This window comes from Sciurus carolinensis, chromosome 3 (assembly GCF_902686445.1).
Source record: "Sciurus carolinensis chromosome 3, mSciCar1.2, whole genome shotgun sequence".
Taxonomy (NCBI): domain Eukaryota; kingdom Metazoa; phylum Chordata; class Mammalia; order Rodentia; family Sciuridae; genus Sciurus; species Sciurus carolinensis.
In genome coordinates, this window is record NC_062215.1 from 69,215,227 (window position 1) to 69,230,023 (window position 14,797).

The following is a 14,797-nucleotide window of genomic DNA, read 5'->3' on the forward strand; positions in this document are numbered from 1 at the left end:
TAGCCAAGGCAGTTAACGCAAGAAAAGATTTCTTTAATTCAAAATGTTTGAAGTTGGAAGTCCAGATGGCATAGTATAGGTTCTGTAAGAAACCCATGAAAACCACGCCGGACTCAGGAAATCACATAAGGGAAATCACAAAGTGTCTGCCTGCAGGCTAAGAGAGAAAATGAGAGGAAAAGAGAAAGGGCGAGCGCTAGAGAGAGTGGAAAAGTGAGGAGGAGAGAGAAAGAAAGTGAGTAGGAGAGAGAAAGCAAGAGAAAAGATGGCAGAGTAGCTACCCTTAAGCAGTTGAATTCCGCCAGGCTAATAGGGGACCAATAACAGAGCAGGATACTTGCAAGCTGACTGATGAACCAATAGCTAGCTAGGATGTTCACAGACTGACAAGCAGTTGGGAGGCAGGGAAATGACTGCAGCGGAAAGCGTGGGGAGAGCAGCTTTCAGACTGACAAGCTAGGTTGTGATGCAACTTAAAGGGCCAGGGAGCAGCTTTGTATTACATTACAGGTTCCATGACTAACCCTTGCTGCATCGCCTCCTCATGAGGATGCACTGTTGTGTGAGGAAGCAAGCAAGTGATTTCATCTCAAAACAGAAGCAGAGAGAAAGAGAGAAGGACAAAGAGAGAGACGGGTGCCCACAGACCTCTTTGAGGGATGCTCCCAGTGACATAAGGGCCTCCCACTAGGCCCCACCTCCTAAACCTTCCTCGGCATCCTAACAGTGTGGGAAGCCATCCATATCCAGTAGAATCAGACATGGTTGAGCCATGGGACACTGAGGCCTGACTCCCAGGAACCGGCAGCTTTGGAGGACTGTCCCAGATCGCGGGGGAGTATGTGGCCCTGTGTGGGAGTGGTTCCTTGTCTGGTGAGATGCTAGTTTCCCTGAGCAAATGGCTCCCGTCACTCCACCCCATCCTGTTCATCACAGAAGAAACCCCTTCCATTCTGGGCCCCTTTACCTGTGTGACTAGAAAACAAAGGAGACTTGGGCTACTCCCTGTTGTTGGGGGACAGACATGGTGTGGCCCGGCCTGTCACGCCCCCTCTCATTTAAAAAGAGTATTGACTCTTGTGTGTTTGTTGATTAGATAAGTTTATGGGTAATTGATTGATTTATAGTCAACATCATCCTCCGCAGTCAAGTCTCCTTTCATCCTCACTGGACTTGGCTGAAAACCCGCAAAGTCTTCAATACAAAGGACCTTTGAGGGGCACTCAAACTTTTGAGTTTGGCTTATTTTGCTTAACATAATGCTCTCAAGTTCCATCCATTTTTCTGCAAAAGACATAATTTTGTTCTTCTTTATGGATCAGTAGAACTCCATTGTGTATATATACCCCATTTTCTTTCTTTCTTTCTTTCTTTCTTTCTTTCTTTCTTTCTTTTTTTTTTTGTGGTGCTGGGAATTGAACCCAGGGCCTTGTGCTTGTGAGGCAAGCACTCTACCAACTGAGCTACATCCCCAACCCTATTTCTTCCTGTTTTTTTTTTTATTTATTTATTTTTTTTTATTAAAATCTTTTTTGTTTTTACAGACTGCATTTTGATTCATTGTACACAAATGGGGTACAACTTTTCTTTTCTATGGTTGTGCACCATTCATGTAATCATACATATACATAGAGTAATACTGTCTGTTTCATTCTACTATCTTTCCTTCCTCCACCCCTCCCACCCCATTTTCCTCTACACCATCCAAAGTTCCTTCATTCTTTTCTTCCCCCTTCACCGCCCCTCCCCCCTGTTATATATCATCATCAGAGAAAACATTCGGCCTTTGTTTTTTGGACATGGCTTATTTCACTTAGCATGATATTTTCCAACTTCATCCATTTAGCAGCAAATGCCATCATTTTATTCTTCTTTATGGCTGAGTAATATTCCATTGTGTATATATACCACAGTTTCTTTATCCATTCGTCAATTGAAGGGCATCTAGGTGGGTTCCACAATCTAGTTACTGTGAATTGAGCTGCTGTGAACATTATTGTGGCTGCATCAGTGTAGTATGCTGATTTTAAGTCTTTTGGGTATAAACCAAGGAGTGGGATAGCTGGGTCAAATGGTGGGTCCATTCCAAGTTTTCTGAGGAATCTCCACACTGCTTTCCAGAGTGGCTACACCAATTTGCAACTCCACCAGCAATATATGAGTGTGCCTTTTCCCCCACATCCACACCAATACTTATTATTGCTTGTGTTCTTGACTATAGCCATTCTAATTGGAGTTAGATGAACTCTTAGGGTGGTTTTAATTTGCATTTCTCTGATTACTAGGGATGATGAGCACTTTTTCATATGTTTACTGATCACCTGTATATCTTCTTCTGTGAAGTGTCTGGCCATTTCCTTAGCCCATTTATTGATTGGGTTCTTTGCATTAAAGTTTTTTAAGTTCTTTATAAACTTTAGAGATGAGTGCTCTGTCTGAAATGTGTGTGGAAAAGATTTTCTCCCACTCTGTAGGCTCTCTTTTCACATTGTTGATTGTTTCCTGTGCTGAGAAAAAACTTTTCAGTTTGAATCTATCCCATTTATTGATTCTTGCTTTTATTTCTTGCGCTATGGGAGTCTTGTTAAGGAAGTCTGATCCTAAGCCAACATGATGGAGATTCAGGTCTACTTTTTCTTCTATTTGGTGAAGGGTTTCGGGTCTAACTCCTAGATCCTTGATCCATTTTGAGTTGTGTTTTGTACAGGGTGAGAGATAGGGGTTTAATTTCATTTTATTGCATATGGATTTCCAGTTTTGCCTGCATCTCTTTCTTTCTTTAGAATTATTTTTTTAAAAAATTATTCTTTTTAGTTATACATTACAGTAGAGTAGACCACATATTCTTTGTCCATTAATTGATGGACCCCTAGGCTGGTTTCATAACTTGGCTATTGTGAATTGTGCTGCCATAAACATGGGTTGTGCATGTATTGCTATAGTATGCTGACTTTAACTCTTTTGAATATGTAGTGAAGAGTGGCATAACTGCATCATATGATGGTTCCATTTTTAGTCTTTTGAGAATCTCTATATGGATTTCCATTGTGGTTGTATTAATTTATAATCTTGCAAACAGTGTATAAATATTCATTCTTACCAACATCTTCACCAACATTTATTATTATTTGTATTTTATTTGTATTTGTATGCTTGCCTGTGCAGTGTTAGGGCCTCTGGCTCCTTCACTGAGCCCTCCACGCCTCTGCCCACATTTCACTACTGACCCTTCCCCATCTTCTCACTTGGCATAGCCCTTTGTGGGATTAGTCACCTCCTCTATGTTCCATGCTCTGGATGCCACTCCAGGATCTGGTGCCAGGCTGCATACTTTTGGGGAAGGTGAACTGTTCCCCATGATGGTGTCCCTCTTCCAAGATAGACAGGACTGGCCAGGGTGGAGCTACTGAACCACTGTGTAGGTTGTCCTATTGCTGTATCTCAGTTGAACTTAGTATAATAAACTGTTGGGAAAAATGAACTGAAATAATCATAAATAGTTGGTAGTCTATAGGTCTCAGTAGGGGTTGCTCTTAGTTGGGATGCTGCGCATTTTTTTTGGTACTGGGGATCAAACCCAGGGCCTTGTGCTTACAAGGCAAGCACTCTACCAACTGAGCTATCTCCCCAGCCCGAGTTGTGTGTTCTTTGTCTTCCCCTTTGATGCCTTGCTCAGGTCCCCTGGAGGGGACCCTCTGCACATAGCTCTTGGACTGTCTTACCCAATGGCTTCTAGGTAGGCTGACAGGAGCCACCAGCCAGAGGTGAGGGTGAAAGGAAAGAGTGTGGGATATCGATTCCTTATTTCCACTTACCTATTTCTGCCTGCCTCCTTGCCTTGCCCCTCACTCAGCCCCAAGGATGGTAAGGATCCCACTGTGATGTGACCATCTTCCAGGGACCACCCATGCCTTAGGAGTTTGGTCCTTCATTTGAGCTTAACTAGGATGAATTCCGTTTCCTGTGGGGCTGGTGAACACTGGAAGTGCCAGAGTGGGGAAGTTCCAGTAGGTGACAGGCAGGCTTGGGTCTTAGAAGGGGGCTGTCTAGGTTGGACACTGAGTGAGGAAAGAAATCATAGTTTGAATCTTTAATGTTTCCCAAAAAACTCATGTGTTAGGCAATGCGGAAATATTCATGATTAGATTATGAACTGTAGCCTCATCAATGAATTAATCCATTTGGTGGATAAATAATTTGAATGTGCTAACTGGGTGGGAACTGTAGGCAGGTGAGATGTGGCTGGGAGAAGTAGAGCTCTGGAGGCGTGTCCCTGGGGACTGCATCTTGTTCCTGACTCCATTCTTGCTTTTTGCTTTTGGGCTGACATGAGCTGGGCAGCTTTGTTCCACAGTGCCCTTCTGTCATGATGTTTCTGCTTCATCTCAGACCCACAGCAATGATCAGCCAACCCTGGATTGAAGCTATTAAACCCTGAGCCCCCAATAAACTTGTCCTCTTATTAGTTGTTCTTGTCACAGTGATGAAAAGCTGACTAACACAGAAGAGCTGGCCGCTGGCTGGGGACCATGACTCACAGTGAAGTGTGGACAGGTCACATCCCAACTGGGGATTCCTGGCTATCCCACCTACAGAGGGAGGTCAGATCCCACATCAGGAGAACCATCTGCACTCCAATGCTGCCTGAATGTTGGCCCATTTTCCTCAGGGATTCTCACCTGGCCTTCCCTGTCTGGGCTAGTTTTGGCACTGATGAGTCCTATCCTTTTTGTTCTGGTTACCCTTCAAAACGTTCTCAGGCCAGATCCCAGACCACTGTAGTCAGAGGGACCGTCAATGTTTCCATCCGAGGCTCCTCTCAGTACACATGTGTGCATGTCCCCAGACAGCAGTTGTGACAGGATCAAGGGCACCAACCAGGGTTCTCCTCTCTTCCTACTATGAACTTCCACCCATTGCTTAGTCACCAGGTTTGGATCACTTCATGCAACAGAAATATTGAGCTCCTTACAGAGAGGTGCTTCTACCCCCACAGAATACGATTAACAGACAAAACATGAGCAAAAGGAACACTAGAAGGACCCAGCATAAGCAGTGGAGGATTCAGACACAAAACTCACTTCCACCTCCTGCCATGTTGAGTTGGAGCTTCTTTTCTAGCCTTAGGAAAGAGTGAAAATGTGGTATGGGATTCACTGGTGACTGAGGAGGTTGTTTCAGTGGGGATGTCTGGGTGAATGTCCTAAGTGAGTGTCCCTGCAGGGCCCGGCCTCTTAACAACCGATGCGTTCACGTTTCCTCGCCTGATGCATATGCAGACTCCTGGTCAGGCTGCGGGCTCCTGCCTCTGCCTACTTCTCTTTCTCCTACATCTTTGGGAGGTTAGTTTGCACATGTCTGTCTGCCATCACTGAGACCAGGCCAAGTGGGGTGGACTCCACAGGTCAGGGGAAGCCCCTGGTAGTGAGTGGCACCTGCTGAGCCTTCCTTGCTCCATGACAGCACTACCTCTACTGTCTCCTTGGTCACCTCTCCCCGCCAGTCATGGGGGTTGTCATGAGGGGTGGGAGACAAAAAACAGCAAAGCTAACTTTGGGGATTATAGAATATTGATTATAGATTATAGAATATTTCTGCCTTTTTAAGTTTTAGGTCAAACATGCCTCTTGGACCAAGTCAACAGACTATCAGTCTGTCCCATGGTGCTGGCGAGTCACAGGGGTCCAGGTGGGCTTGGTGGACCTGAGCTGAGCAGATGTCTGATCCCTGGGGATCCAAGGACCTTGTGTCTTGGTGTTAGCCATAGTGTCTAGGGACTAAAATCTAAGCAGTTGGTCCATGGGTGCCCCAACACACTGTAAGAGAGACGAGCCTGTTTTTCTGGGATGGGCCTTAAGCTGAGGATTTGCAGAGCCCCAAACAACTCATTCCAGCTCAGCAGTGCTCCGCTGACAGCAGGCTTGGGCTCCCGAGTGAGAAGAGGGTTTCCTTTGCAGAACAAGCAGTTTCTGTCTGAGGGTTCCCCAGGCTGGCAGGATGGCATGAGGAAAGTGGTCAGTGCTGGGCCCTGCCTCCCTCCATGGACTTCATTCAGACCTGTGACACTTTTACTTCTTTTATACAAGGTTCTTCCTTTTAAGATTTCATTGGAAAGTTGAAAATGCCCAGGAGCACTGTACACTTCACTGAAGCCTGCAGCCTGGACTTGGCATGAATTATTTGTCCAGTCAGCTCTGTGGACAATTCAGGCAGCATTGCCCTGAGGGCAAGAACTTGGAGTGCAGGATGTCAAGGTTCTGGGTTGGCCCAAGCTGGAGTCCCCGTCTTCTCTTTTGTTTTCCCTTCCTTTCTCCTTTCCTGCTGCCCCACCTGGGGTGGATTGCCTGGAGTGGGCACCTGGAGCAGAGAGGGACAGTCCAATGGTAAAATTTGAACATCATAGAGAATCTTTTACTGGAGGACCTTTGAGACCCCATCTGTGGATAAATGTGGAAAAAGTTGTTTCATGAGTTTAATAATCATGTCAGAATCATTTTTCTATGTAGCCGAAACTGTCTGCATCCAGAGCTTACTGTAAAATATAGGTATCAGGAGGCAGGCCCCTTTATATTTGTGAATATTTCTGTATCATCTTGTGACAACCTCATAAATATTGTTGAAGGATGGAGGCTTGCCTCTGAAAAATGCTTTCCACCCTGGTAAATGGCCCCACACAGACAAGTGTAGACAGTAAGGGATGGAGTGTTGCCCAGGTAGACACTTAGTTTAAGGGTGGGACTCACTGCAACTGACCAAGGGAAGATCCTTGGGTGGGGTTGCAGAACTGGGCGGGGGAGAAGAGAGTCAAGTGTGTGAATGCCCAGTTGTGGCAGGTGGATGGCCCCAGGTGTGCTCTGCAGATGGGGCTGCTGAAGGGGTGAAGGAGGCGGTCATGCCTCCCAGACAATGAGGGCTAGCGGGGTGCACTGTCCTCCCCAGCACCAGCTGCAGCTGCTGTTGGTGGGTGGACCCTGCTGTGTCTTCTTCCTCACAATGTCCTCACATCCTCCAGAGTCTGACTTACGGGACCCTGCCCCTCCTCAGGTGTCCAGCCAGCTCTCTGAATGCCTACCTGGGGTGAGGCTTGCGGTGAGGGGGCTGGGGGCTGGAGCGTACATATGCCATTTCATCTAATTTTCTGCACAGACCGTTGATGTGTCCTCATTTCACACACAAATAAACTAAGGATCTGAGGGATTAGGAGCTTCCTCAGAGTCACAGAACATGAAGGCCTGTCTTTTCCCTCATCCATGCTATACAATTATTGGACCATGAGCCTCCAAATAAAATCTTCTTCCTCTACAGTTGTTCTGGTCAGGTTTTTTAAGTCATAGCAGTAAAAATCTGACTAAAACACTGTATTATTCTATATTGTACTGTGCTGTGTTGTCCTATATTGTACTATATCATAGTATGTTGTTTTATGCTGTACTGTGCCATACCATACTGTTTTGTACTGTACTGTATTGTACTATACCATATTATATTATACTGTACCCTATTGTGTTATTCGGTACTGTATCATATTATCATTGTGTTGTACTGTGCTATGCTACTTTGTAGTATACTGTGCTGTATACTATATCATATTGCTCTGTATTATACTGTGTTATATTTTATGGTACTATACGGATGGTCCTCCACTTACAATGGGTTACATTCTGATCAAACCATTGCAAGTGGGAAATATTGTAAGTTGAAAATCGAGTATACCTGATTTGCTGAACATCCTGCTTTAGCAACAAAGTATACTGTAGAGTGTTGGTTGTTTCCCCTTGTGATCCTAGGGGTAACTGGGAATGTGGTTTGTTGATACTGTCCAGAACTGTTTTACTTTTAAGAATTGTAAAATTTATTTAAAAGTCATCTGCTTCAGTGCACATCAGCACATAAATAAAGGGGAAATGGAAGTGGAGTAATTGAGTTAATTCTATTCTCATATTAGTTGAAGCAACTAATTCTATTTTCTATTTTCTTACACTCATATCATCTGCTGTTTCTTGTGGCCCTCATCTTAGAAATGTTTTTTGGCAGTGGGCTCTGACATTTTCTGCTTGTTTTAAAATAACCAACATTGCTATGTGTATGTTTACTATAAGGAAATATTCATCTCAATAAAAAAATTATACAACCTATTAAACAAAAACAGGTTCCTTCACTCCTTGTCTCATCTAGTTCCTTTAATTATTATCTTTTGTGGAAGTTGTTAGAGGGAAAAAAAGAGAATAAGGTTTTGCTTCATAGAAATTTGTTCATTCCTTCTCACTGAAGTTCATTACTGTCCTAAAGTTAAATCTTTCTTAATGTGTCTATAGGTCTGATGATTCCATTTATGTAGACATATACATTATTCTGTTCCCAGAAAATGTTTAAGAAATTAATGTTCACCTAAATCTAAATTGGCATCCAATATTCCATGGCATTTTGTGTCCTTTTCCAGAGATATTGCAATATTTGAGACATTTTTCCCTATCAAACCTGATTTTTTTTTTACTAACCTAGATCTTTGGTACCACACTCCTATCTGATTTACATATATATATATATATAAACACACACATACACACACACATGTATGTGTGTTTTTAGTACTAGGGATTGAATCCAGAAGTACTTTACCACTGGGGCACATCCCCAGCCTTTTTTATCTTTATTTTGAGATAGGGTCGCACTAAGTTGCTTAGAGCCTCACTAAATTGTGAAGGCTGGTTTTGAATTTGCAGTCCTTCTGCCTCAGCCTTCCAAGATGCTGGGATTATTACAGGTGTGTACTGCTATGCTCAGCTTTCTATCTGATTTAATATTCGAACTTAATATATCCATAATTTTTGTGGCTAAATAAACCTTGTCAGCAATTCACTCTAAAAAACAAAGAAAATACATCCTTATATTAATCCCCTTCGGGAAAAGTTTTGATGATTTCATATCACAGAAATTTTTATTATAAATCGATATAGATTGCTGGTATCCAAGACCGTGAGATTCCAGCTAATCTTCCAAGTTTGCTGCATCAGATTTATTAGACAAACCCTCTGTTCCTGTTGCTTTTCCAAAAGCAGACATTTCAGGTAAAATTTTTTTGACACTTTTATGTAGTAAACTGAAGTGTTCTTATGTTTATCATAGTATACTTTTTCTCAAAATTTTCCAAAATCCAAAAGTCTATGTTACCTTTCTATCTTTTTTGTTTCCTGCATGATTTATTATATTAGAAATCAGTCACCTTAAGATATATAGAACCCCACCCCCATGTCTCAAATACTTCAAAATTAAATGGCATATTTATAAATATCTCACAGATCAAAGAAGAAAGCACAAGAAAAGTAAATAAAAAGTGCTTTGAACTAAAAGATAATAAAAGCTTAAAATACCAGAATCTCTGGGATGAAATAGTACTCAGATGAACACTTATAACTTAAAGAGTTTGTATCAGAAAAAAGCTAGATGAACAATCAAATTATTTTCAAGTTATGTAGTAGGAAGGAAAAAAATAAGAGTAGGGGCAAAAATGTGTGAAAGAGGAAAGAAATAATATAATAAAAAATTGATAAAAATCTAACAAGTCTAATCAAGAAAAAAGTAAGAAAAAAAATCAATGGAAAGGGAACTATCAAAACAACCCTACAGATGCTAAAAATGTATTAAGGTAATATTACAATTGCATAATTACAATTATATAGCTTACATAACTTGGTCTATTTTAGAGGCTAGACATCCCTACTTGTTTACGTGATCCATGTGAGTGGTGTGTTTTTTCCCATTCTTTCACTTTCAGTCTATGACTGTCTTTGCCTATGAGGTGAGGCTCTTGGAGGCAGCATATTGTTGGGTCTTGTTTTTTAATCCAGTCTGTCAGTCTATGTCTTTTGATTGATAAATTCAGGTCATTATTTTTCAAGGTTATTATTGAGATATGATTTGTGTTCTTGGTCATTTTGGTTTATTTCTAGTTTTTAATTTGAATTAGTTTCTCCTTTGATTGACTATTCCTACAGTGTAGTTCCTCCTTTTACTGGTTTTCACTTCTTTTTTCTATTTCATCTTCATGGAATATTTCGTTGAGAATATTCTGAAGTGCAGCTTTCTGGTTGCTAATTCTTTTAAGTTTTGTTTTTTCATGGAAGGTTTTTATTTTGTCATCAAATCTGAAGCTTAATTTTGCTGGATATAGGGTTCTTGGTTGGCATTCATTTTCTTTCAGAGTTTTATATTTGTTATTCCAGGACCTCTTAGCTTTGAGGTCTGGGTTGAGAAATATACTGAGATCTGAATTGGTTTTTCCCTATATGTAATCTGATATTTTTCTCTTGCAGCCTTTAAAGTTTTATCATTATTTTGTGTGCTAGGCATTTTCATTATAATGTGCCTTGATGTAGGTCTGTTGAAATTTTGCACATTTGGGGTCATGTAAGTCTCTTGTATTTGATTTTCCATTTCATTCTTTAGGTTTGGGAAATTTTCTGATATCATTTCATTGAAGAGATTGTGTATTCCTTTGCTTTGTATCTCCATGCCTTCATCTATCCTGATAAATCTTAAATTTGGTCTTTTCATGTTATCCCATAATTCTTGGAAGTTCTGTCCATGGCTTCTTAACATCTTCTCTACATGGTCAACTCTGTTTTCAAGATTATATATTTTGTCTTCATTGCCTGAGGTTTTGTCTTCCAAGTAGTCTAGTCTTTGGTGATGCTTTCTATTAAGTTTTTAATTTGGTTTATTGTTTCCTTCATTTCAAGGATTTCTGTTTTTTTCTTTTCAGAATCTCTCTCTTTATTGAATTGATCTTTTGTTACCTGTGTTTGCTCTCTTACATCATCCTTTACTTTGCATATTAGTTTAATTATGTGTAAGGGAATTTCCACGAAAGCATGCCGGACACGGGAAATCACATAAGGGAATATATTAAACAAACAGTGTCTCCCTGCAGGGTAAGAGAGAAAATGAGAGGAAAAGAGAAAGGAAAAGAAAGGGCACGCGCTAGAGAGAGTGGAAAGCCAGGAGGAGAGAGAAAAGTGTGTAGGACGGACAGAAGAATGGGAAAAGATGGCAGGGAAGCTATAGTAAACAGTTGAATTCCCCTGGGCTAACAGGGGACCAATATTGGAGAAGGATACTTGCAAGCTGACTGATGAACCAATAGCTAGCCAGGATGTTCACAGATTGACAAGTGGTTGGGAGGTAGGGAAAATAACTGCACCTGATGGGCGGGGGAGCAGCTTTATACATTACATTATGTATGTTCTAATCTCCATCTCTGACATTTCTTTCACTGTGGTATCAATGGATTCTGTTTTGGAGTATTTTGGTTTGCTTGGGGCAATTTGTTCCCTTGCTTTTTCGTCTTGTGTGTCTACCCACCTAAAAGTATGGATCTGAGGCAGTAGAGTTTCTACCCTGTGGACTAATAGTGAATGTTTCCAGTACCTCACTGTTTAGGGGGAGAAAAATAATAACAACCAATGCAAACACTTTATAGCATTAAACTGAATAGTTCCTACTATGATGTCTACAATGTTAGTTATCACAATAAAACAGAAATGATATGATCATTTGATATGATCAAATGATATGATCAGTTATGACTATAATATCAAAATAGCATCTTGGTTTGTTAGGGACACTTTCTTCCCCTGTTTTTTCATATTGTTTCTGTATATTCCCCTCTAGCAGTGAAGATCAGAGGTACTGAAATTTCTCCCCTGCAGGCTTAATGTGACCCTGCAGTTTTCCAGTATCTCACCTTTGAAGGGGAGATCAACAATAGCAGCACCCAATACAGAGAAAATGCAGCCCTGAACCAGAGAGCCCCTATAAAGACTTTAACATTATTGTAATAAACAGGATGAGTTTGATTACTATTTATGATATTTATAGTTGTGAATGAAGAGGATGGGGAAGGGTTAGGATGTAAGTGAGTAAACAGAGCTACCTGTCAAAGGGCCTCCAGTCTCCTGCAGGTGTCTCAGGAGGGGAGCTGCCCCTCCAATGATGATGGCCATGCCCTCAGGAATAATTCAAAATGCCTGCACCAGCCTATAAAGAAGCTGGGGAGCCCCAGTGAGGGTGTGCTGAGTCAGCACAGGGGGCAGGCACAGTGTCCCTCTGTGGTGGGGGGCTGGGCGTGTATCTGCAGTGTGGGAGGGGGCAGGTGGGCTCAAGTTATAACTATGATAAAAACAGCAAGTATGCAAAAGGGTTTACATTTTCAAATGGTGGACAGGGAGAGAACAGAAGTGATAAAGGATGTGATGAGTATGAGGGAGGAGGAGAGAAGACAGAAATAAAAGATTAAAGGAAGAGTGAAAGAGAGAACAATAGAGATTAGCTGTTAGCAAAAGAAAAGAGACTCAAGGTAGGAGAAAAATATGCATAAAGCAAAATTTAAAAAAATTATAAATAAAAATAAAAGAATACAAAACAGAACTAAAATATACTAATCAAACATCCTACTTTACAAAAACTAATCCATGTAAAATAATTGGCTTCAAAAATGCTGGAGATGAGGGCCTGGGGTTGTGGCTTAGTGGTTGAGCGCTTGCCTGGCACCTGTGAGGCACTGGGTTGATCCTTAGCACCATATAAAAATAAATGAAGTTATTGCATCCATCAACAACTAAAAAATATTTCAAAAAATGCTAGAGATGAGAAGAAAATAAAATAGGAAACTATAAATGTCCATGTACCATTAAGGTCACAATTAAACAGTGAGAAAGAATAAAAATAATCTTGATGAAAAGTTAAAGAATATTTCTGTTCAAAATATGCTCAGTTTCTCTTCTCAGTCGTTTAGGTGGGGTCTTCTGGAGTGTGACACTCCACCCTCTGGATGAGAGAGGTAATCCCATAGGGGAAATTCCTGGAGGCAGGGTTTAGCCTTAGGTGGGCTCCAGCCTCTTAGCTGAATGCTAACTGGTCTGGAGATTTTAAACCAGTGCACCTCCAGGGCCCAGTACTTGCTGGTCCATGCTGGAAGACTTTACCCCAGGACTCCCCTGGGTTCCACTCGTGTGGTGGGGGAGCCCAGTCTTAGTCCCCTATGTCACCTGCAGACCCCACATTTCCTGGTCTAGGGTTCAGTCTCCAAACAATTTCTCCTGCCCCTGCCCTTCTGAGTTCCTGGCCAGAAGCCTCTGTCCCAGCAGGTCCTGTGAGCAGTTGGTTTGGAGTTGGGGAGGGGTAGAGCCAGGTGGGTTTCTGTTACCAGTTGTCCCTGTGTAAACCTCCACATTTGATTTTCTTCTGGTCACTTAAGCACACTCTAAGTCATGCAGTGTGTGTTTACTGGGCCTGTATTTTGGGACCAACTCAGGTTTGCCAGGAGTCGGTTTCTTTAGTTGCCAACCCCTGGAAGTGGCTGCAGAATGATTCCTTCCTTTGTCTTTGGCCTGAGCCTGAGAGATGGCAGCTTCCTTCCCCACACTCAGATGTTGCACAGCGCCCCCTTCAGGTCCGTTGGGCAATGTCCTCGGTTTCTAAACTCTCCATACGCAAACACACCTCAGGCTTCCTGAAAGGGTGGGTTCCTTTAATTTTCTATCCCTCCACTGTGCTCGTGGAGGCTCTGCTCTGGCTGGAGCTTCCCGCCTGGCTATGGCAGCGGCTATGCCACTGGGGATTTTTTTCCTTATTTTATTATGTCCAATCTCCTGTGTCCCCGATCTGCTTATAATGTCCAGCTTTAGATTTCAGTAAAGTACCCTCCCCCTCCCTTTATGTTTTTCACCCACTTTGTGGAGAAGCTGCCTGTCTGCTTTCTTGGTTTTACGCCACAGGGAAGCCAGGAACACAACCTCCTCTATTCTGCCATTTTGGATCTCCCCTGTCCAGAATCTTTTTCTGCATGTATTTTACACCTTTTTTTTTAAAAAAAAAAATATTTTTATTGTACACAAATGGGGCACATCTTGTTTCTCTGTTTGTACATGAAGTAAAGGCATACCATTTGTGTAATCATACATTTACATAGGGTAATAGTGTTTGATTCATCCTGTCCAGAAAGGATTGCACTGGGTAGAGTTATCCCAGGAACAGATCAAAATTCAAAATTTAAAGTGGGTTTTCTCCGGAATGACCTAAGGTTTCTCATTTTTGCAACTTTGTAAAGTTAATAAACTGTAAGTTGAATTATGGTGGTCAAGGATGATCTGTACTGAGCTGTACTATGCCATATTATATTGTGCTCTTCTGTATTATATTACATTATGTTGTACACACATAGTAGGAGTTAGGACCCTTTTGAGTTGATGTGACCTGGGGTCACATTCTATGTGTAACAAAGTCATATGCCAGTGACTATTAGACCTGTTAGGTGTGAAATGAAAGACAAACTCAGGACACACAATAAGTATACTCTGCTGTTTTGGATTTTTCCTTGGGTGATAGACACTAATTTTGGGGGTCTCCAAGGGGCCATCTCTCACTCACACTTCCCTGGAGGAAATGAACCCTAATGACTAGGATGAAAGAAAGGGACTTGGGACATCTTCCTCAGTTGCCTGCCTCTGTCCCAGTACATGGTGTGGGTTCATGTTGTTGCACTTGGGAATACACATACCCATGCACACCCTCCCCCCCATCCACACATGGGTCTATATTAACCTGGGGGTGTTTGAATCATCCAGGAGTTGTGATGATTTGTGGGTACTCTCTCACTGGCAGCATCTTGGTGCACACAAGTGCTGGGGGAAACCAAACATCTACTGCACCCTCCAGGGAAGTTTGGGTCCTAGGGCACCTGCACCAGGGATAGGAGGTGGTGCTCCTTTTTGGCTTATCCTTTCTCAGGGGACCTCCT

At 42.0% G+C, this 14,797-nt stretch overlaps 1 non-coding gene across 1 annotated transcript; it reads right to left on the reverse strand.

Moving 5' to 3' along the window:
* Positions 1-1,400: 1,400 nt before the first annotated feature.
* Trnav-cac (transfer RNA valine (anticodon CAC)) lies at positions 1,401-1,474 on the reverse strand. The gene has a single exon. It is a non-coding gene; the product is annotated as a tRNA-Val (tRNA).
* Positions 1,475-14,797: the final 13,323 nt, after the last annotated feature.